At 41.6% G+C, this 24,034-nt stretch overlaps 1 protein-coding gene and 1 long non-coding RNA gene across 12 annotated transcripts in view; one reads left to right on the top strand and one right to left on the bottom strand.

Moving 5' to 3' along the window:
• The window catches only part of LDB2 (LIM domain binding 2), a 376,014-nt gene that overhangs the window by 337,890 nt on the left and 14,090 nt on the right, over nucleotides 1-24,034 (bottom strand). The gene's annotated exons all lie outside the window — the stretch shown is intronic.
• LOC112653690 (uncharacterized) lies at nucleotides 272-17,038 on the top strand. 2 transcript variants are annotated; one of them, XR_003132378.3, is made up of 4 exons: nucleotides 272-483; nucleotides 5,523-5,932; nucleotides 7,137-7,277; nucleotides 16,910-17,038. It is a non-coding gene; the product is annotated as an uncharacterized LOC112653690 (long non-coding RNA). The 2 variants fall into 2 exon arrangements; XR_003132377.3 differs by lacking the exon at nucleotides 16,910-17,038 and adding an exon at nucleotides 7,448-12,643.

The following is a 24,034-nucleotide window of genomic DNA, read 5'->3' as shown; positions in this document are numbered from 1 at the left end:
ACAACGACCCCAATGGCAGTGTCCGGAACACCATCTCCCACTTTACAGAGGAGGTCACTGAGGCTCCGAGGGGTGGGGGGTAGAGTCACAGCAGGAGCTGCCTCCAGAGTCCAAAACAAACGGGCGGGCGAGCGCGCTGGAAGCACGGAGCTCTCCGCGAGGCAGGGCGCCGCTGTTCGTTCGCACTTGCGCTCCGGGCGGGGCTCTAGACCGGATGTGACCCCGGCCCCGGAGCCGGAAGTGCGTCCCGTTGACTTCCGGGTGAGCGGCCTCGTCAGCGCGCGCAGGGGGGCCGGGCAGGTGCAGAGGGAGCCTCTGCCCCCACCCGGGACTTTCTTAGACAGGGCTCGGGAAGGGTGTTTGCTAAGACCACTTTCTGATCAGATAACGAGCTGACACCAATTCTTCTATTTTCAGCTGGCACCGAGCGGGGTCCGACGTTATCACCGGCCGGTTATCTGTGTCCCCTGGAAGGAACTCCGGGTAAGGTACAGGAAAAAGGTGGGGGTATTGTTGGCGCTTCCTGCTGGCCCGCACCCTGGCCTATTGTTGCCTTTATTTATTTTTTTTTTTTTTTAGACGATCACATCACAATTATTTTGGCAACATCCTTTTTCCACCCTGGACCCAATACAATATTTATTGAACTCTACAAACTGCGTCAATATCGAGTGCTTTCTGTACTGTTTGTTGCCCACGCTCTTTGGGGGCATGTTTTAAAATTTTGTTAGAAGACTGTGCTCGTGGCCATGTGGTCAGCCCACGCTGCACACTCGAAATCACACGTTTTTAAACCAAAAGAAGCCTCCGAGAAACTGCTCAACCACTACATTTAAATTAATAATAATAATAATGGAATAACATATCTCTCTTTTTTAAGTTTTTTTTGTTTTGTTTTGTTTTGTTTTAATTCATGAGAGGCACAGAGAGAGAGGCAGAGACACAGGCAGAGGGAGATGCAGGCTCCATGCAGGGGGAGCACAATGCAGGACTCGATCCCAGGACCCCAGGGTCACGCCCTGAGCCAAAGGCAGACACTCAACCACTGAGCCACCCAGGCGCCCCTGGAATAGCATTTCTTGAGATGACAGTGAGCCCAGCACAATACCGTGCATCATCTCACTAAAGTACTACCTCCTCCATGACTGTTAATTCTGTTTCCCATTTTACAGATGACAAAAGTGTGAGTCAGGAAAAGGGGTTAGGTTGCACTCTCAGTCAGTCACAGCTGTGGGTACGCTAGTCTACGGAAGCCTTCCCGCAGACCTCTACCCTAGAGATGAGAGGAATGACTTTCCTTGAAGCATTTTCCCACTTTAACTTGTGTTCACCTGAGTTTGGTGAGTAATGGTTCTGCAGAGCACAGATCCCATTCGTGGTGTCAAGACTGGTAGTATGCCTGCGTGATTCATCTGGGTGCCAGTTAATAGGACCCAGTTAAACTGCATTTTGAAAGCCATAAGCAATATGGCAATACTGAAGCTGCCACAATGTCTCATTCCTATTTTCCCCTCCTAATTATTTCTGTTTGCTTATAGGGGCGAGCCCTCACAATGGAATCAACAATGGTGAGCCACCGTCCTTTTTGACAGTAGTTTCACATCACTTTTTTCCCTGACACTGTCACTTTGGATTCTTTAACTGTGGTGTGACCAGATTCACAAGACTCAGAGACTCCCAACAGAGACCATGTAGAGCTGGGAGTGGCCATCTTCATTTCGTTCAAAATCGGAAGCCGAGGCCCCAAGTGGAGGGTGCTTTTTCCCAGGCCACACATTCACTTGCTAGCAGAGGAGTTACTCAAGAAGTAGCATTTGTTGAAAACCTCTTATGCAGGGCACCTGGGTGGCTCAGTGGTTGAGCATCTGCCATCAGCTCAGGGCATGATCCCAGGGTCCTGGGATCAAGTCCCACATCGGGCTCCCAGAAGGGAGCCTGCTTCTCCCTCTGCCTGTGTCTCTGCCTCTCTGTCTGTGTCTCTCATGAATAAATAAATATAATCTTTTAAAAAAAAAAAAAGAAAAAAAACCTCTTATTCAGTGACACATTTCATAATAAAATAATGATAGCAATAATAAAAACTATAATAGCTAATATATAGTGAGCTCTTATAATTTGTCAGGCATTATGCAAAATGCTTAACGCAAATTAAAAAAAATAATCCTCTCCAACTTTGAGACAGGTACTATTATTATTCCCATTTGACAGAGGATAAAACCTGTCAGGGAGGTAACTCAGTCATAGAGAAAGAATTCAAAGCCCCAGCCCTCTCTGACAAGATGGCCCTGGTTTTACTGCATACACGGGGAGAATGCACATAGAACGTCACTGTTTGATGCCTTAACCTAGCTGAAATGGATCTTCCTAACTATGGATTTCTGCTGAGACAAACACTGAGAAAGATAGATGGGTTTCGGTAGCCTGGAAAGTAATATTATCTGCTGGCCCCACAGGCACTTTCCTTTACCTGTACTTTCCTGTACCATTTAAATACTGATGGGACTTTAAAAAAATGTGTTATAAAAGCACTTCCAGACCATTTCAAAGCCTTGATCGCTTAGATACAGACAGACCCCCGTCACAAAGATAACAAAGTAGTCCTCTTGTATAAGCAGATGTGCAACCCTCTCAGTTCAATGAATATCATGGAGACCCAAAGGTGTCTATTTAAATGATCTACCTTTGCTCAAACAAACAAATGCTGCCCGGTCATCTATGAATATAGGATGCCAGTATGGTGCAATTGGTCTGCTTTTGAAAGTCCATGCCCTTATAAATAGGCCCCAAAGGCTGCCATCCATCAGCTGTGTGACCCCAGACAAATCACTCGATGTCTCTGACCCCCAATTTGTTCATCTATAAAAGTACATGTGGCCTGAACAAAATTAGTGGTCTTTCCCATCCAATGCTCTGTGGCTCCTTGACAAAATATTCTAAGATGATCTCATTCAAATAGCACTTGTTTCATGACCAGCCTATTCAGTGAGAGACTCTATAATGCTGAAGCAATGTTGGCAGTGGTCCACATTTGTGGACTAAGTCACAGTTGGAGAATTTATTTCATATCTAGCAATATACTGATCTCAGCAACACTGTGGTTCTTTGCCACAGGGATCCATATCTGCCCAGGGAAAAAACTGAATACCTCAGAGGCATAACTATGGCTACAAAAAAAAAATCAATCTAAAATAATTTGCCAAAAAGGTGGGCATTAGTCCTGAAACAAGGATTCTGGAGCTTAAAAGTAACAGACATATTAACTAAAAGGACCACCCCACCAAGTAGTTTACTTCTTCAGGTATGGAGAACTTCTCCCCATGCTTGACTGTAAACCTATAAAGAACATATTTATTAAAAATAATCATTGGAGAATTCAGAACAATTTTTGTCTCACCACTGGAGTCTTTCTAGTATCTTCTTATATCTATTTTACAGATGAGGAAATGCAAGAACAGATTCATTAAGTTAATCAAAAGAGGTAAAAAAAAAAAAAAAATCTTTTAAAAAGAACATGGAGATGGTGATGTTCAGTCCTAACCCAGCCAGTTTTGCCCAAATCACTGTAGCTCAGGGTTCTCAACCATGGCACCATTGATATTTTGGACTGGATTGTAGATTGTAGAGGACTGTCTTGTACATTGTCTGATATTTAGCAGCATCCGTGACTTCTGCCCATTAGATGTCAGTAGCTCTCCCCTCTGGTTTTGATAGGCAAAACTATCTCCAGATATTGACAAGGGTTCTGTTCTGAGGCAAAATCACCCCAAGTGAAAGCCAAGGCTACAGATGTTCAAAGAAGGACAGGATGGATAATAAGTTTCCAGCTCCCCTGAAGTGAGGTCTGGCTCAGGCCTCCTCTCTCCTTCCCAGGTGATTCCCTTCCAACTTTCTCAATACCAGCCCTCCTTCTAATCCTAGTAGTATCATGCTGAACCCTTGCTTTAAAACTCACACCTTTCCCTCATTGGCTACAGAATCATGCAGACAACTTTGTGTGGCCTCTAGACTTGATTTCAGCCCCAGCCCTGATACCTCCGCCACACACACCACACATTCCCCAGACCACTATGCATTGCCACTCTTCCTTTGCACATACTCTTCCCTCTGCCTACAATGTTGTTCCTGTCCTCCCGGACTGATCTCAGTGTGATTCATCCTCCTGAACCCAGGCACCTGCTGTGTACATTCCACAGGTGCTCAAGAGCTATTGGAATTGAACCGAATGGAAATGACTTATTTTCAGTTGTCCCAGCCCCTGACCTCAATCAGAGCTACCCAACCACTACAGACCTCAGTTACCTCATCTGTAAGATGGGCACTATTGACACCTTCCTCTCAAGATTTTTGTGAGAAATAAAGAACATCAAGTGGCTGCCACATAATAACATTTTCAGTGAAAAGTTCTTTTATCCTGCTATTCTCACTAATCCATGAAAATTGTTTTACAAGAACGGGCTCACTTTCTTGGCTACAAGATCTTCATGCGTTTGGCATACAGAAATAGAACCAAAAGCCTTCAAGTCTCTTTCTCTTGAATCCTGAGTAATATTCCGTTTTTTCCATTTTTGGTTTTTGGATTTTTTTCCCCTAAATATTCGGAGACAAGAATACAAGTTTGATACCAGTGTAACTATAGAAACAGTCCTATCTTGTGGGAATCAAAGAGCCCTCCAGCTCCGGCCCTGGCTGAGTTCTCTCTAAACAGTGCTATCTGCAACCCACACTGTTTGCAACCATCAGTAGTTTTTCAAAAGGTTTCCAGTTTCCCACGGGAATATAAGGAAATTGGAATTATTAAACCAAACGATAAGAGAAACAGGAACAATGCCACAGCCCTCCACCCCTGAAGTCCAGTGAATTTGAAGTTCTTTGTGTAACGCTTATAAGGATGCCAAGCCCTGCAGAGATTGGTCACCAGGAAAAGGAAGAGGATACCGAGGGTCACAGCCACTTGAGCAAAGGAACCATCCATCACCAACGCTTCCCGGGCAGCCTGCACGTTTCCAGTCACAGAGGGCACCAGATCCGGCCGGCCAAGGACAGAGGAAAAAAACAACCTTGGCTTTGCTTTATTAGTTAAGTGAACAGACTCCTTAAGAGTATTGATGTATTGACTAATGATTCTGACATCCAGCGTGCTGAGAGCTTACATGTTTAAAGGGCAAGAGTTACAAATCAACAAGTTATTAATTTAATTCCTCTTTGAAAAGGTGCCAAAGGTAGAGAGAACAGAACAAGAGGAACATTTATTATGTTGACTTCAATATAAGTTCACCCCCTACCTTCTTAGCTTGTGAATTTTAAACATGAGGGTGTTGAAAACAGGCTGGGGCAGCTTCTTAAAATGCTGGTCCCTGGGCCCACACTCCACTCTTCTGCTTCCTTAGATCTTGGTTTGGGCCAGGAAATGTGCTTCTTACCACTCACCTCCCACACCAATTAGATGTGATGCAGGTGAGCAGCAAACCACTTTGAGAAACACCACACCAGGGCTGATAACTGTGTTCTCTCTTACTCGACAGCTGTTCCCAGAACAGAACACATTTTTCCATCCCCCTTGCATGGAGCTGGGGCAGTTGACCCAAGTTCTGTTCAGTGTGGTGAGAAGCAATTTGGACCACTTCTAGACCTGGCTCAAAGACGTCCTGCACCATCCTCACACTGTCTGTCGTTGGCTGGTTGGATGCAGAGGAGACAGCATAGCTGCTGCCTGAAGAGGTTCCTGAATGAATGAGTGGAGTGGACTTCCATCCCTGCTCCCACCAAGCCACCACTGGACTGTCACAAGAGCGAGAGGGGGAGAAACGACAACTTTATTTTATTAAGCCACAGATTCTGGAATTTTTCTTAGCGTGGTTAGTCTAACCTGACAAATACACATTACTCTTCTCTCTTCTCCAATTTTATTAGATCTTCATTCTAAAGATCCAAGGTAAATTTTTTTTTCTTTTTTTTTGTTTTTGTTTTTTTTTTTCAAGGTAAATGTTTTAAGGGCAAAATTGGTAAACAGAGGAAAGCCCAAGTTGATTCATCACATCAAAACCCAATCCTATCCTCAGATATGAGAATGCAAATGGCTTAAAATAGAATAAGTCTCTTGAACTTCCTTTATGCAGCCCAGGTTACACCTCATATCTCTACCAGTCTTGGTGCCAAACTAATTCAGTAAGTGTTAGACTTCAGTAAAAAGCAAGGACTAAAGACATGTAGGTAATTATCCCCAGGGAATTAAAGGCCCTTCTCCAGGAATGCAAAAGAATCGGCCAGAAAGCCAAGAACTAGGGAGCCAGACGGGCCCATGCGTAGACTTCACATGGGCCATTCTGAGACCCCCTTGGGCTCCACAAATAGGTATTCAGAATCCGCTGCCCTCCACCCTATGCCAAGAAGCCTCTGCCTTCTCAACTGTGTGTCTGATGTTTCCGATGTTTTGAGGCTCAGGACTCTCAAAAGCCCCGCTGGAGACTAATCCAGGAAGTTTTCACAAGGCAGCCCCAGCAATAGGATACTGCACAGCCTTGAAGAGCAGGACCATTTTCCATCTGGTTAATATGCCCTCACCTGTGAAGCCAACCCTTGAGATGGAGGAGGAAGCATCTCCCAACTCCTCCCTTTCTCTTTAAACCAAGTTAGCCTCACATCAGCAGAGCAGCTGAGTTAGAATATGTGATTGGTACTCTGCCTCGTGACTGTCTATGGTCACTCTGGGAAGGATCCAAAGAAAAGAGAAGAGAAAGGTCATTCATCCCAGAGAGCTCAGGGATAGAATCTTCTACTCCCACTCCAACCACAGTGGTCTTACTACCTCACAGACATTCCAGACTCATCCCCTTCTCTTTCTGCTTAGACTATTCTTCCCCCAGACCTTCACATGGTTCATGTCTCTGCTTCCTACAGGTGACCTCTGCTTCAGGGTTCCCTCAGCAAGACTTCCCTTCATCACCATTTCGAAATCAGTTGTCCCGACCCCAGTCACTCTCTAACCCCTTGTCCCATTTTATTTTCCTTCAAAAGCTTTCTTGCCACGCAAAAGTATAATAATTGTTGTTCTAGCCTAACAATATCTACAGAGAACTGGGTGCTAAGAGCTGGAGAAAAGGAAGGTGATTGTGCAGAGTTTTTTTTTTTTCTTTCAGAGTGCTGTTTAAAAACAATCAATACGCAAAGAAAAAGTCCTCAATATGGAAAGTACACATGATACAAGGTTAATGAAAAATGTGGGTTACAGAGCTGCACACTCACTTGCAACTACACTGGAAATTATGCAGATAAAATAGGTAAGTATGAAATTTAGGTGATGGAATAAAAAGTAATAATACTTTATTTTTTGAAATTCTATTCTATAACAGTATTAATTTTAAGAATTTTATTTAATAAATAAGTACATAAGTATGTAAGTCAACTAAATCCAATAAATAAACCAAAGACTATTGTAATATTCTCAAAGACTATAGAGGCTGTCGGCTCTCACACCCTCATTTGCCAGATGAAGAAGCTGAGCTTCAAAGGAAAGTGAATGCCCAAGGTCACACTCAAGGTTAGTCAATGAAGAGAGACAGAATAAGAAAGCAGAACTTGGACTCCGGGCCCCAGTGTTTTCCCCACTGCATCATGCTTCATCATTAGTCAAACAAAGGAGTCTCTTGAGAAGGGACAAATCCTTTCAAAGCATAAAAACCAAAGTAATCCTAACCATGCATACGCAGAGTGTAACGTAGAAACATTTCTCGTTCACATGGGGCACTCACTGCCCGAGACCCTTCACCTTGGTGCTCTTCTGTAGCCCAGTGGCTTAACCTCTTTGAAGTTCTGTTTCCTCCCCTGGGAAAGTGACGATGGTGGTGGTGGTGGTGGTGGTGATGTTGGCAACAATGATGATGATATTAATGAGAATAATGTTACTAATGATGATGGCTGGTCCTACCCTTTGTCAGGCACCATGCCGAGTGCCTCAGTGCTTCATAAAGATCACTTCATTTAATTTCCATGCCACTATGAGGTGGGCATGGTAATCATTACTGTTATTACCATCCCCTTTTATCAGGCGAGGAACAGGCCTACAAAAGTTAATTAACTCCCCGAAAGATACTCAAATAGTAAAATGATTAAAATTAGAAGTTAAACTCAGGCAGGCCAGCTACAGAAGTGGAATTCCAGTACACATGTTGCAAAAATCCTAACAAATAGTTTGCAAATGCCTAAAGTTCAGGAAAAGTAGATCATGCTATGATGACCCCTCTGAAAAGGAGGTAGAGATATTGGCCAACCTTCTTCAGAGACTTGTTTTGGGCTTCATATCTGTTCCCCCTCACACCACTAAAATTCATGTATTAAAATCTTTTTTTAAAAAACATTTTATTTATTTATGAGAGACACACAGCGAGAGGCAGAGACAAAAGCAGAGGGAGAAGCAGCCTCCCCGTGGGGAGCCTGATGTAGGACTCGATCCCTGGACCCTAGGATCACACACTGAGCCGAAGGCAGACCTCACCTGCTAAGCCACCCAGGCATCCCATGTGTTGAAATCTTAAACCCCCAGTGTGATAGTATTTGGTGATGGGGCCTTAGGGAGGTGATTAGGTAAAGAAGGTTGAGCCTCACTGATGGGATTGATGTCCTCGGAAGAAGTAAAGTAGACTAGAGCCTGTTCTCTCAGCCGCATGAAGACACAGCAAGAAGGCAGCTGCCTGCAAGGCAAGAAGTATGTCTCACAAGATACCAGATCTGCCTGTGCCTTGATCTTGGGCTTCACAGCCTTCAGAACTGTGAGAAAGAAGTATTTGTTGTTTAAGCCTCTGGTCTATGATATTATTGTTATAGCAGCCCAAACTCACTAAGACAGAGGTTGTTCTAAAGAAAAAATGAAATCATAGGTTATGGTGGGGCTTCTGAAACTACCACATCCTATAAACATGATGTAACAGCATTAATTCATCTAATTCTAATAACTTCCCAAGGTAGTTACTGTTACTACCACCTTCATTTAAAAATGAGAAAACTGACTCACAGCCCAATAACTTAGCCAAGGAATGGTTGGCCTGGGATGCAAATGCAACAGTCTGGTACAACTGCCTGAAATTTTAACCACTGCACTAGGAGTGTTTCTAAAAATCACGATTATTTTTGAAGCAGAAAGTTCCTAGGTCATAAGATACAGTTCATGTACTTCATCTCTTGAGTTTGGAGTTGATCATATGTAGATAGTCACTCTCCCCAGGATGCCTTCAATCATCCTTCATCCTAACAATCTAAAGAATAGCCAGCTGTTGCCAGTTCCTAATTTGGGAGTGGTCTAGAAGAACAATGTGGAGATCCAAGAGCAGCGCTCAGTGAGTTCCTTGAGTCCATTCCCCTTTCCTCAGCCAGGCATCTCAGTCTCTGGGGACTTGGTCATTCTGGGTGACAGTGACATGAGCTGATGTGAGTGGGTGCCCAAGCTGCATGCTAGCCAGCAACATTTAAAATGAATGAGGCTGCTCTCCACTGAGCCCAAATGCTTCACTGGAAAAAGCCAGTCACTGTATTTTTTGCAAGACAGCTGCAAAAACAGGCCACCAAATTCAGAGGCAAGTAGGAGATGCAGAAGAGACAGGGATTCACAGTGATTGGGGAAAAAAAAATAACCATATTACTATGGCAGAAGTGCTGAGGAAGCCCGGGAGTCTCCACATAGACAGTGAAGAGGCAGCAGGACCCATGAATTCATTTTAAGAAAAGGATTTGAAGCCTTGTCTAGATTCAGAGATTGTTAGAATTGGAAGGAAACATAAATGCCATATTAGTCCACTTCCTTGTTTTACAAGTAAGAAAAGTGATGGCCAGGAAGGTAAGTGACTCCCTCAAAGTCACATAGCTGACTAAGGGCTCTGCATCTATGTAGAGGGTGGGTGGTGTGTACGAATAGAGGGTGGCCCTACCTGGAGGGTATGGGGCCCTGTGGGTCACTCCCACATCCCTTCAAAAGGCCCTCCGCAAGGTGCAAAGTCCTTTCTGATCTGGCTCCATTATTTCTGCTGCCCACCTCCCTCCTCACATCCATCCTGTGCCTACAACCCCAACCTCCTGGCTTTCCTTTAACCTGGCAAGCCTGCTACTGCCTGAGGTCCTTTGCACATACCTCTTCCTCTGCCTGGAATGCTCTTTCCTCAAATACCCATGTATCTCAGTCTGCAGTGTGCTGGAACCAGCTCAGATCTGGTCCATTATTGTCAAATTTTCAGGAATTTTGTGAGACAGTTGTTAATTTACGGTTAAATGTTACTATATTAAAAACAAAGGTGGGGCATCTGGGTGGCTCAGTCAGTTAAGCATCTGCCTGTGGCTCAGGTCATGATCTCAGGGTCCTGGGATCATCCAGCCCACATCTGGATTCACTGCTCTGTGGGGAACCTGCTTCTCCTTCCTCTGCTCCTCCCCCTAGCTTGTGCTTTCTCTTTCTCTTTCTCTCTCTCTCTCAAATAAATAAAATCTTTAAAAAAAAATTGTTTTATGACAAAGGTAATAAATGCCCAGTGCTTCCTAATTATTTTGCTGCATCCCACTTTTACCTGTGCTCTTGAGGTTATTTATGTGTATTGTATCCTTTTGGTGGGACTACAACTCCACATTCATGACTTCGTGTTGGTAGCTTAAAACTAGCCATCGTGGGCATATTTACAGAAATTGGCACATCCTACAAACCAGGGCTTGCTTTCCTTATTTTTCTAGACTTACAAAAGTAATGGATAAAAATACTAGTAATGAAAAAAAAATACTAGTAATGTAGATTAAGCATAAAATTGTATCATGCTGATAGCCGTTACAATGTGACTAGCACAGCATTTGAGGACATCTCCCAGTATTGGAAAACTCTTGTCCTTTTCAGAAGAGCAGTAACCTAATGACATTGATGAATGGGTGAAATTCAGATATTCATCTCTGTTGTTTCACTTTTTCTTATTCATTAAGGTGAAAGAAAATATCAGCTAGCATTCATGTCAGAACTACTCTTATCAGTTAAAATTATGGTTTGGCTATAATTACAACCGAGTTCAGCAAAAATCAACGAAAGCCTTTTAGGAGAATTAACTGGCCATATAGAGTTTAACATAAAGAGTATTGTGTTTTGTTTATTATATGTATACTATGAACTATATATCTTTTTATCAGTAAAATTCATTTTAAAACCCATGTATATATAATATGTTTATTTATTTATTTGTTTTTTTGGAGAAACAGTTGCTAGTTACCCACATACCTGTCATCCCTTGCATTTTATCTGGGTCTCTGCTTAACCACCATTAGCTCAGAGAAGTCCTGTCAGACCACATTAGTGGGGTTTATTATGGCTTTCTATCCTCTTATTCCACTTTATTTGCCTTCATAGTATTTATCATTACTTAATGCTATATCATATATGTATCTATTTACCTGTTTTCTGGTTCCTCCACTGAATTATAATTTTTAAACTGACAAAAAAATAAAAATAACTTGTTTGGATTACTGCTTATTTTTCTCCTGTGTTGAAAATAGAAGCCCAGTACATATCAGGCACTTAATAAATATTTTTGAAAAATGAATGAATACAACTGGCATTCTCAGATTCTTAGGTAAATTTGTTGGATCGTTTGTTATAAGTCAATGTTGGCAGGACTCTAGACCCCTCTCATTGTGTTACACTCAATAAGAACATTTGCAAGTAATCTAGAAATCAGTATAAGAAGGGAGGAAGAAAAAAAAATATTTTACAGCTTCTGATCAGTGTTGTATAACTAGCCTCTGACAATTACAAGATTGTTGTAATACTTTCAATATTCTTTTAATACTGGGGCACCTGGGTGGCTCCGTGGTTAAGTGTCTGCCTTCGGCTCAGATCATGATCCTGAGGTCCTGGGGTCAAGTCCCGCATGGGGCTCCCCACAAGGAGCCTGCTTCTCCCTCTGCCTATGTCTCTGCCTCTCTTTCTGTGTCTCTCATGAATAAATAAATAAAATCTTTTTAAAAAATTGTAATACTTTCAAGATTGTTATAATACTTCCAAGATTGTTCAGTAAAAGGTGATAAGATCTGTAAGTAAGTTTCTTATGACATCTGTAAACAAAGCAGGGAAGCCACCATATTTGAACTAAGACTGGCCACATCCCCTGTGGGGTGGCTTTCCTGCTTCTAACACATCCTAAGAGTCCCATTAATAATTCAGTGGCTAGGAAAGCAACCAGGCAACAGAGATGCCACTGTCCAAATGGGATGTCAAACAAGAGACCAAATGTCAAAAATGTCATGAAGGAGGATGGCCTGTGTACCTACACAGTGTCTCTACAGCACTGGACTAGCTGACCCCCTAAGAATAGTGAACCCAGCAATGAGAGGACCTAGAGCCATGAGCTAATTAGCCCCCAATATTGAGAGAGTAGAGGGTGATCTTACAGAAGAGAGAATGAACTTGTTCTGTACAAGCTCAGAAAAGGACTTATGATTGAAAGTGATGAAAAAACTGACTTGAGTTTAATTTTTTATATTCATTCTAACAATTGGAAATCTCACACAATAGGAAATATTGTCTGTTCACCTGAAGATTTTCTGACAAAACATACTCTTTGTCCTTATGCTTTCTACACTTTTAACCTTATACCTTGGAAAAAAATAAACTAAATTACTTGAATTCTAAAAAAGTTTTCTAAATCAAATGACATTTTAATATTTTATATTTTTAGTATATGCTTGGTCTTAAACTTTATATTCTAGGAAAACAAAAGTGGTGGCAGATAGCTTTTTTAGTGATTTTCTTGAGGTATAATATTCAAACTATAATATTCATGTGTTTTCACTTTTAGTAAATGTACCAAGTGATACAGTCTTCATCACTACCCATTTCAGCATATTTTCCTTGTGCCCACTTCAGGAACTCTGTTCCCACTCCATGTCCACTCACATAATCACACAATATGTGTGTGTGGCCTTTTGTGACAGACTTCTTTTATGTAGCGTATTTTTGAGGTACATGCTGTAGCATGTATTAGACTTCATTCCTTTTGATGGCTTAAAAGTCTTCCATTGAATGGATATACCACATTTTGTTTATTCATTTAACAGTCAGTAAACATATGGATTATTTCTGCTTTTTGACTGTTACAAACTATGAATAGCATCATTTGAAATACCTTCAACTCCCCACACAAACCAAACAGAGTTGTGCAATATCAAGAACCCATGGAAAACACAACAAAATTGGAAGAAGAAAGATATTTATTATATATACCATGGTGCTACATAGGGTAGAAAGTATTCAGACCTTAAAGTCCAATTTTACAACATACTTAATGAAAAAAAATGTTTAGGATATATTTTCAGGTGGGGAAGTAGGTTATAAAATAATAAGTGCAGTAAAATTATTTATATCTGTATATGACTTCATTAATTCTAAAGATGCACATATTTTCCAATATCAATGGCTCTGGGCTCTGAGTTCTCAGCGCATGTTTCCCAAGTAGACTTTAATTTACCATTTCTGGGGATCCCTGCGTGGCGCAGCGGTTTGGCGCCTGCCTTTGGCCCAGGGCGTGATCCTGGAGACCCGGGATCGAGTTCCACGTCGGGCTCCTGGTGCATGGAGCCTGCTTCTCCCTCTGCCTGTGTCTCTGCCTCTCTCTCTCTCTCTGTGTGTGTGACTATCATAAATAAATAAAAATTTTTAAAAAAAATTTACCATTTCTGTCAAGCCATTGTTGTCATTGCATATGTGCAGATATTGAAAACAGAAGCATCAGTATTTGCAGAATAGGTGTGAATGACTTAAAAGAAAATGCAAGACAAAAATGGATCCCTCTTCAACCACTCAAAATCGATGTTTCAAAGGAAGAGTCAGGGAGATTGTGCATCCAACAAGATTAGCTACATTCCTGAAAGCTGAATTCAAAAGTAGGCAAGCTCTACATAATGCAAAGTGTGGTCAGAATCTAGCCCCATTTTTTTTAATGTGTTATTTTGAAGACTGCTGTCTCACCAACATGTTTAATGTACAGAAATCATGGTACATGGAAAATCATGGACAGCTACGAGTCAACAATTCTGAAAAGTTAGATCCTGAATATGAACAATCTTAGGAATATCAAACCTATTTATATTCCTGTTTATGTATGCACAGGAGGGATGTTGGATTTAAAAAAAAAAGTCAAAGGCTGAAAGAGCTTTTTCAGTAAGTATAAAATAAAAAGTCTATGTAATAGGAAAATGTGACATGAGCCCCCAAACACAAGCAGGTGGGACAGATCACCAACAACCCTAAGACATGCATGTTACCAGAGTCTGGGCAGGAAGGAGCAGAGGGAAGCTATGGCTCATCTTATGGAACAGAAAATAAGTGAACCAAAATAGCCAACAGGTATTCACTGGAAAGTGAGGCAGGCCAACTTGAAAATAGCAGCTGAAACTGGTAGGAAAAACATCAGAAAGTTAATACCAAAAAAAGTTCACTGATACTATACAAGGAGGGGTTGTGGCTAGGACAGGGCTTCCGGGCTGGCCACAAAATTCTGATCTCGGTGGTAGTCAGATAACCTCATCCTAACCATTTAAGCTATATGAAATTAACTGATTGATTTAAAAATAAATTTTTAATAATTACCATGGTTACTTGATGAAAAGCAGATCCTGAGCCCTACTTCAGAACTACGATATCAGAGAGCTCAAGAGTGGAGCCAAAGAATACTTAAAGACGATTCAAGTTTATGTGGTGGGAGGACTTATGATTGATTTTATTTAAAATTATTTTTAAAAATCAACTGCATTTTAGAATGAATCATGTTTAGTCAGTACCAACATTTCTTCCAATTTTATAAAAGGAAATTGTCCAATAAAATAGTATCTATCTAGAGCCATCTCCCAATCTAGACTCACAGAGAGGGAGGCCTAACTGTTTCTGGGCGATGACTCAGAGCTCTCAACCAGAAGGGCCGGGAAAGCCTGCAGAGCAAAGAGACATCCTGTTACGTAAGCCACAGCCAAGGACGGGCCCTCCCCAGGGAAGAGAGTCACAGCTAGTCTAACTTTGGGGCGGGGGGGGGGGGGGGGGGGGGGGGGGGGCGGAGGGAGGTTGTTTGCTTATGAGGCAGTGCACGCACTAGCAATGCCATCATCCATATAGGGGGCTTTAGAATCTAGAAAGTACCCCATATCCTCTTCCTCCTCCCCCCATTCTGATTTGAGATACTGAGAACCTTTGGTAGTGGGCAAAGGATGCATTATAGGAGGAAAATGAGGTTCAGTGAGGGAGGCTAGATGCAGATACATAGAAATGGAGATCTGGGGCATTGACCCACATCTTTGTAGCCTCTGCCACTCTCCTGTTGGACTTTTCCACAGCCAGCTCAAAACCACAAGATCATCTTGCATTGCCATGTTTTAGTTTGGATAAACTGACTATGGAGACAGAAATTCTTAAGTACCCGACGTGCAACAATTTCTTAAACATTTAGTATTCTGGGTCTATTTCTTTCTCTGAAACAACTACCGAGTTGATTGATAATTTATGCAAGAATGATGTTCTGCTGCATTTAAATCTAGGGGTACGCACCTCTGCCCTAACGTCGCCTCTAATTTTTCCTACCTCATTTTCCTTGAAGGAGTCTAAACTTGGTAGATACAAAAGAGTTAGAGCAGCTAAAGTCTGAAGTGTAAAAGATAAAGAGCTGCTAAGGTCACCCGAATGTGTCCATATTGCACCTGTTCTATATAGTATTTTTCTCTACTAATAGACGATCAGATGTAAATCCTAATGTACACTCCATTTTACATGCAATATGGGTTAGTTACTGTTGCTATGGAAACCTTCACTTTTGCATTTACTGATTTTAATTCTGTGACATTTGCTGACTTTAGTACAATGTAAAGTTTATAAATATAACATAAAGGTTTGTAGCGAGTTTTTTTAAAGTATTCAATTTGCATAGATAATTCCATCACAAATCTCTAGGTACATTAGGGGAAGGCATTAAACTGATGCCAACTAACAGGTATCAGCAAACAACAGGCTATTTCCAGAAATAACTATTTCCATTGATCCTCAAAAATCTCCTTCCACTAACCAAATGCCCCATCCATTGTAGAAGCCTTCCAACCACCGATTCAGTGATAATTGCCCAGCATAGATTTGTAATTTTATTTATTCAAAACACTTTTAAATCTGTTACCTCATTTGAGCTTTAACATTCATCTGGTGAGAGAGACAACCAGACGGGGTTTGTGGGAAGAAATGACCTCACTTTAGGGACTATAATCGACCCTTGAACAACACAGGTTTGAACTGCTCGGGGCCTCTTACGCATGGATTATTTTCAATAAATACAGTACAGTACTGTAAATGTATTTTCTGTTCCTTATGATCTTCTTAATAACTTTTTTTTTTCTCTAGCTTACTTCATTGTAAGAATACTGTGTGGGGCAACTGGGTGGCTTAGTCAGTTAAGCATCCAACTCTTGATTTTGGCGCAGGTCAGGATCTTAGGGTCGTGAGATCGAGCCCCTCATCGAGCTCTGTGCTGGGTGTGGAGACTGTTTGAGAGTCTCTCTCTTCCTTTCCTTCTATTCCTCTTTTCCGCTCCTCCCTGTAAATATGTGCTGGCTCTTTCTTGCTCTCTCTCTTTCAAAACAAAAAACACACACTGTGTAATACATATACCATACAAGATACACTAATCAACTGTTTATGTTATCAATAAGGCTTCCAGTCAACAGTAGGCAATGAGCAGTTAAGTTTTGGGGGAGTCAAAATTTATACATGGGTTTTCAATTGCACTGGGGTTGGCATCCCTAATCCCCCATGTGGTTCAAAGGTCACCTATACTTCAAATCCAGGGCAAACAATCCTTTGATATTCATCTGGATCTTCAAGGGGCTCACTAAACAAATCATCCTCTTTTCTTTCTTATTCCAGGTCTGAGTCATCCTTGCATCTTTGGAATCTAGTAAAATTTCCACATGTGAAATAAATACATACTCTCTAAATGTCCCTACATTTTTCTAATTCCTTGATTATTGTCACTTAACAGATGTAGAAACTGAGCCCTATAATCATTATGCAAAGATATCAGAAGTCATCTAGCAATTAACTGGGAAAACAAATGCATTGATAAGAATTGATCGAACTGACATACATTTATGATGCTCACCCAACACTTGTGAGGCATTCTCGCAGGCATGGGTAAACATCTACCTCCCTGTTACCAAGTCACAGAGAAATGAATGATTTTTGTTAGTGTCCCCAGGGAAAGCCTGGATTCAGATAGCCACACACATACATATTTAAATATAAAAGAGAGCAGGTACAAGAAGCATTTTAAGTGGTTCCATCAAAGTCTGTGCATGCAATAAAAGGAACAAATTTAACCAATATTTATTGAGCTTCTATATTGTGTCAGACACTGCTTGGCAATCTTAGAGTAGTGAAGTGTCTATAGTTGTACCTGAAGAAGGAAAGGGGATGAAAGAAAACTGTAATGCCATACTTAAGGCTTATAGCGGAAAGGAAGACAGGCCAACAAAATGGCAAATGGGTTTAAGAGAATCACAAGAGCTTTTCAAAGATAAGAGGCACTTGAAAGAAAACAGGACCACTAATCACCAGGAAGAAACAGGGAAATAATGAGACTCAAAAATGAAGAAGAGAATGAACTCAATCTTTGCTTTAAAAAAAAAATGTAAAGAATGTCAAACCAACTGGTAAGTAATGAAGATATTGTGAAAGTAGAAGGTAATCAAAAGTAAGTTGGGCAAGGAGCTTGTGCTTATCCTCAGGGGAGGTGGATAAGGCTACAAAGGAGTTTGGCAGAACTGATAAACACAGAAGATGCTGGTATAGCTATTTCAAGTGGATTCTGGGAAACATTAAACTATACACTGATTTTGAGCTTGAGGACATAAGTACACACTGTTGATAAGACTAGGTAGAGATGAAACCCGAGAAGAGTTCCTACTCCTATCCCAGCCTAGAGACCTCTTCTACTCCACACCATCCACAGCCAATCCATCACACCAAGCACTGTCCCATCCATGCTCATCTGTCCCCTCTCCAGGTGACCCAATGCACTGTCATCTTTTCCTTGTCTTCTTGCATCTGCTATTAAGTCCTTCCAAAACATTCTCCACTCAGCAGCCTGAGTAATGTATATTATATCCACTTTTAAACCCCACCAAAAGGAGTACACTTCCCATTAGTAAGTTTTTTTTTTTAAGCCAAACTCCTTAACATGGTCCAATCACAGTCAAAAATGAAGTGGCCCCAGCATGTATCTTTAGCTTCAGATTGCATCTTACATCTCCTCCAGACAACCTGGCCCTCAACTACCACAGGACCTTAGCACCTGCTGTTCCTCTTTTAAAATGCCAACTTGGTGCTCTAAATCCCATTTTTCTAGTTAAATCTCTTTTGTTCTTTAAATTACAGCTAAAACTTCACTTTCTCAAAGAAGGCTTTCCTGATCTCTGCTTCCACCAACATAGATTTCTTTATGCTATGCTTTACAGAAATATGCTTGATTTCTCTGGTGCATTTATCACACTGTGTTATATAGTGCATTTTATCCATTATAACTATATGTTAATTAATATGATTATGTACTTGCTATATACCTTTCCTACTTGGTTGTATCCTACAAGAAAGGCCCATGTCTGTTTTTCTGTATCACTGTATGCTAAACACTTGGCCCCTACTCAACATAAATGCACTGAATGAGAGAATCAATAAGATTTTAAGGGATCTGCTCAAGAACATGCTATGGTTCCTATTATTACAGAGTCAAATCTAAACTCTTCAGCTAAATTTTCAAGTACCTCCCAAACCACACTGTTTTACAGCTGAAAAAACAAACATTTAGCAGAGAAAAGTGTGATGGTTCATTCTATGTGTTAACTTGACCAGGCCATGGAATACCAGATTATCTGGTTAAACATTATTTCTGGATGTGTTCGTGAAGCACTTCTAGAAAAGACTGGCATTTCATTTTTTTTTAAGGTTTTATTTATTTATTCATGAGAGACGCAGAGAGAGAGGCAGAGACACAGGCAGAAGGAGAAGCAGGCTCCTCACAGGGAGCCAGATGTGGGACTCCAACCCGGATCCCGGGATCACACCCTGAGCCGAAGGCAGCCCCTCAACCGCTGAGCCACCCAGGGGCCCCAAAACTGGCATTTCAATTGGTAAACCGAATAAAGCAGATGCCCTCTGCAGTGTGAGTGGATATCATCCGATTGGTTGAGAGCCTGAATAGAACAAAAAGGCAGAGGAAGGCCTGATAGACTGCCTGACTCATTGAGCTAGAATAATGACCTTCTCCCACCTTCGGGGCTCCTGGTTCCCAAGCCTTCAGACCTCCAACTGGAATCTACGCCATCGGCCCTCCAGCTCTCCAGTCTTCAAACCACACCACCAGCTTTCCTGAATCCCCAGTTTGCAGATGACAGATCATGGGACTTCTCAGCCTCCATAATCAAATGAGCCAATACTTTATAATAATTAATGTCTTCCTAGATAGATAGAGATAAAGACAGAGACAGAGAGAGAGACATCCTAGTAGTTCTGTTTCTACGTAGAACTTTGAGTGGGCAGAGAAGGTAGGGTGTCTCCCTCAGAAACAAGAAGTAAATTAAACAAGTCCATGAAGCCCCATTCACACTGCATTCTGGGGACATGGTGATCAAGCATGGGATGGATGAGACTGGTACCGCTTTCAGATGTGCAATTGCCTTCACACCTGCAGAGACTTCTCTGAGCTGAGGTCAGCCACCCATATCCAATTCCAGCCCCTCATCTGTTTGCCTGGTGGCATCTTAGTCCTCTGTCCCTTCCAAATCGGATTCCCTTCTTCTTCCTCCAACAAATCCCAAGCCTATAATTCCTTATAGAACCAATTCAACACCAACCTCCTCCACAACACACAGCCCAAACACTCTACTGTAGTTATTGCATTATATGGCCAGAAGACAACTTAGCACTTCTTTAAAATGTTTCATGTGTTCAATCGATATTTAGTGACTATCAGACAGATTCCAGGTCCTGTATTAGATTCTGAATGATTAAGTTAAATAAAAACAGGCCTCCTTGTACAGTTGAGCAGTTTTCACACTGCAAAAAGACAGCTGGCCAAGAGAATAGGAAGAGGAGGCTGAAATCCAAAATATTTCACAAAGTCCTATGGAGCTTGTCCCTGCCAGGAAAACCAGAAAGCTTTCCCTTTGTAGGCTCACCTAGAGGGAGCACCTTTTACTAATTCACTTAAACATATCCTATAGGCTGCTATGCCTGGAAAGACAGACAAGCTTGTGCTGGGTGGAGTCTACAGTTACTTATGTTCAAAATTCCAAGCCTGAAAAAAAAAAAAAAAAAAAAAAATTCCAAGCCTGCTACTTCTCTCATATTCTTCATTCAGTCTAAAGCATTTCTTCTGCACTTGGCTCTGCATTCTATAGCACTGACACAAAGATGAGCCAAGCGTGGTCCGTGACCTCAAGAAGGCCACAGTGATATGACATTCATAGTGATGTGACACTCACAGAGGATTCTCAGTGTACACAGGCTGGTTCCCACTTAGGAACTGAAGACAAAATCATCAACCAATGAAAAAGGCTCTTCCCGGTGTGACCACAGGCCTGTGTAACTTCTCTGGGCCTCAGTTTCTTCATCTGTAAAGTGGAGCACTATCTGGAGAGTCAGTAGAATTAAAGAGTGAAGATTAACCCTGAATTTGAGTGCAGCCACAGTGGGATTCTTGCTTGCTGTGAAACCCTGTGCTTATTACTAAACCTCTTAAAGCCTCTGTGTCCTTGCGGGAAAAATGGAGGTAATAATACTCCCTAGTAGTACTGTTATTAGTACCTAATAATATTACCAATACTACTATTGGTATGTGACTTAATTGAGACACTTAGCTATGAGATTGGCATGCAGCAAAACACTCAGTAAATGTTCACTGTGATTTCCATTGTTCCTGCTCTTGCATTCTGAGATTCTGCTTTACTCTTATTAAATCCCTGCCTTGGGATCCCTGGGTGGCTCAGTGGTTTAGCGCCTGCCTTTGGCCCAGGGCGCGATCCTGGAGACCCAGGATTGAATCCCATGTCGGGCTCCCGGTGCATGGAGCCTGCTTCTCCCTCTGCCTGTGTCTCTGCCTCTCTCTCTCTCTCTCTCTGTGTGTGACTATCATAAATAAATAAATAAAAGAAAAAAAGAAAAAACAATAAATCCCTGCCTTCAGTTTTAGGGATTCCTAACCATTCAAGGTTTCACATGATCTTTTTCTTCCTCAATTTTTCTCAGCATTGTCTAACTAGATAACATAGCTGGAAGAGGTTTTTTTTGTTTTTGTTTTTGTTTTTTTAGATTCATTAAGTAACAACTTAGAAGTTTAGAAGTTTCATGAAAATTACTACAATCAGCATCGTGGTAAGGATGAAGTTTTCTACCCTACACACAAACAATATCTCAAGGCCAAGGAAAAACAAAAGGACTATTTTTGCTATATCTTGGCTTTTGAAGTAGGCTTAGAGAGGTTGCCTTCTTTCTCTCCCTCATCTGAGGTTTAGAGGGCCTCCTTGCAATCATCACTTTAATGCTGCAGCCATCACTTTAATGCTGCAGCCATCACTTTAATACTTCACGGCTTTATCTCCCTGGGTTTGGATGTTTAAGCAGCTTAATACCTCTAAAGATCACCAGATAAGCAGCATTGTCAAAAAGTTAGGAGTGCCCTAGATTAAAAATATGAATATTTGGGTCACAATTTACTACATATGATAAGCAACTTAGAGTGTGAAATGTGCACATGTATGGGTATGTGCACTTATGTGCATGTGCATATGTACGTGTGTGTGTGTCCCAATACTACTTTCTGCTAGGATGATGTCCATCCTCACTGCTCTCCACAGCCTAGTCTTGCCTATCAGAATTCTGGTCACCTTTCACCAAAAGTATCTATTTAGCCGGCTGTCTTCCCCACTAGGCGATGAGCATCCTGAGGGCAGGGCTTGCTTGTCATCCCCCATCACCAAGCACATAATAAAAAAGCTCAATAAGTTATTGAGATATGAATAAGCCATGCAATCCCACCATAGAAACTCCAGGGTGCCACAGTAAATGCTACTTCTTTAATAGTCTAGAATCAAAGCTGTCATAAAAGTAACAGCATTCTTTCGTCTCTCCTTTTCCCCTGCTTCCATTAAAAAAAAAAAAAATCACAGGAAATATAGAATTAGGACTGGAAACCATTCCCCACCATTTTCTCCCCACCTCCCACTCTCCTGTTATACCATGAGTATCTGGTATCCCTTCAAGGAGGTCTCTGGAGACCTAGTAATACTATATATATGGTTAGGCTCTTTGGAAATACGATGGAGTGAATTAAGGCAGAGATTTCAGTTTCTAACTATAAGTGTCTTGACATATTTTCCTTACAGACAAATGCCTGGAAATATAATAAACTATATTTTAATATTTATTTATCTCAAATACAGTATTTTTTTCAACAGACAAATGCGAAGTTTTGAGTCCAGAAAAAAACAGGTTTAAATCACCATCCCAGCAAGCAGGTTTTAAAATAGTACACACAAGTGATCATTTCAAAGCAGTTTAATGCACTTAGCCAACAGGCATTAACAGTCTTTTCAGAATAACCTAACACCTTAAGCTTATTTTCTAGTCTTGGTTCAGATGAATTTTAACCTTTCTTAAAAAAAAAAAAAAACCTGACAGTACAGGGCACCCACTGATCTCTGTAATTTCAGTACATCCTGCATTTGCATTTCGAAGTTCTTTTACGATGACCAGAAAAAACAATCCCCGAACCTTCTTTCATGTGCAGGTTTTAAGACAATGGTGCACAGAGCATTGGGAGAAGCATGGCTCTCCAGCTCCAGCCAGTTGGTGTGGAAAAGCAAGACGCTGTGACTCAGCAAGTTCCCTTCACCAATGAGGATGGGAGAAAAAGAACAGGAGACTTGACAGGGAGTCAATAACACATTATTTAGCCTGATTTTATTTTTAATGTGGTAGCTTAAAAACAGAAGCAAACAGTCCATCTATTGGGAATCAGAGACTCTGGGACCAATGAGAGAACCTTGCCATTCACATCTCATCTACACCGGAGCTGTTGGGAGAGGATACAGGCTCAGGAAAAAAGAAAGATTTATCCAAAGCCATAGGCTCATGTTTAGAGAGAAGAGTTATGGGAAACCCACCCCTAAAATACACCAAGCCTGTGGACCTGTGACATCACATGAAGCACCATGTTGGGAAGGGAAGGGTCGCTACCAGATACCATCCCAATCTTGCCAATTTACCTCCATGGTCCCACTTAGTGTTCAAGATGTCCCTGATGTTGATGTAGTGTTGTTCTCAATCTGCCACTTTGGAAACTGAGTCTCTGAGACTCACGTTACATGTCCGGGATAGGGTAGGATTTCAACTCTGTCTTCTTTCTCCCCACTCTGCCTTTTCACTTGACTCACTGTCACATCACTATGGGGTCCTGGTGCCAGGCTGGCTACCATGTAAGGAGGTTTTTCCCAGAAGGCATAGGCCATTACTTCCGGTTTCCCGTTTCTGGCAAAGCAGGAAAAAAAGTCAGGCTGGAGACCCTGGGGACCCATCCTCTAAAAATGACTGCTAAAAGTTTCATGAACCACATCATGGGCCTCACTGGTGGACAATTAAAGTGTCCCTGGGCAAGTTACATAACTCTGGCTTACGGTAATTTTGCATCTTTAAAAAAAAATGCCATGAAAATCCATCCTTTGCTTCAGACACACTAGGCTAAAAATAGCTCAGTCAGCCAGTAACTGTGTGTGATTTTTCCTTTGTGCATCTCCCCATTCACCGATTCCTTTCTCTCAGCAGACAAATATGCTCCAAGACAGACGGCTTGTTCCTCTCCACAAAGTGACCAGAGTGATCTTGCCCAAAAGCAGATCAAATTGTTACACACACACACACACACACACACACACACACACACCCCACCCAGGCAAAAAACTATCTTTTATCAATTCCCTTTGTCCAGTACAGTAGATG

This window comes from Canis lupus, chromosome 3, assembly GCF_003254725.2.
Source record: "Canis lupus dingo isolate Sandy chromosome 3, ASM325472v2, whole genome shotgun sequence".
In the NCBI taxonomy this organism is placed as follows: domain Eukaryota; kingdom Metazoa; phylum Chordata; class Mammalia; order Carnivora; family Canidae; genus Canis; species Canis lupus.
Note: the sequence above shows the minus strand (reverse complement) of the source record. Positions and strands in the feature narration are given on the sequence as shown.